The sequence below is a fragment of the Octopus bimaculoides genome, chromosome 26, assembly GCF_001194135.2.
Source record: "Octopus bimaculoides isolate UCB-OBI-ISO-001 chromosome 26, ASM119413v2, whole genome shotgun sequence".
NCBI lineage: Eukaryota > Metazoa > Mollusca > Cephalopoda > Octopoda > Octopodidae > Octopus > Octopus bimaculoides.
The window spans coordinates 21,338,113-21,338,549 of NC_069006.1; positions in this window are offsets into that span (position 1 = coordinate 21,338,113).

The following is a 437-nucleotide window of genomic DNA, read 5'->3' on the forward strand; positions in this document are numbered from 1 at the left end:
AGAGAGAGAGAGAGAGAGAGAGAGAGAGAGAGAGAGAGATAAATAAAGTGTGTGTATGTATTATGTATATATCATATGACTTCGTGGATGATACCAAATACATTACATATTCACGTTGATTTCCCTGCCTCTACATAATAATTCAATTTTGACATATTCAACTATAATTTCTATGTTTATTTAAATTCCGATACCATTGTCGCAATTCTGCTACAGAATTCATTGTGTTCTTCGGCATCTTTGTTCATGCATATACATTATTGTATTGTATACATAGTTCAATACCTGATGACAGAATGTGTGTGTGTAGAGGCGTGATAAAGAAAAATGAGGATATTCGTATACGTGATACTATGAGCGGTTCTCGATAAATATATGCACACATCCATATATGTGTGCCTGTATTAGTGTATGTATGTATGTATGTATCCATGCAT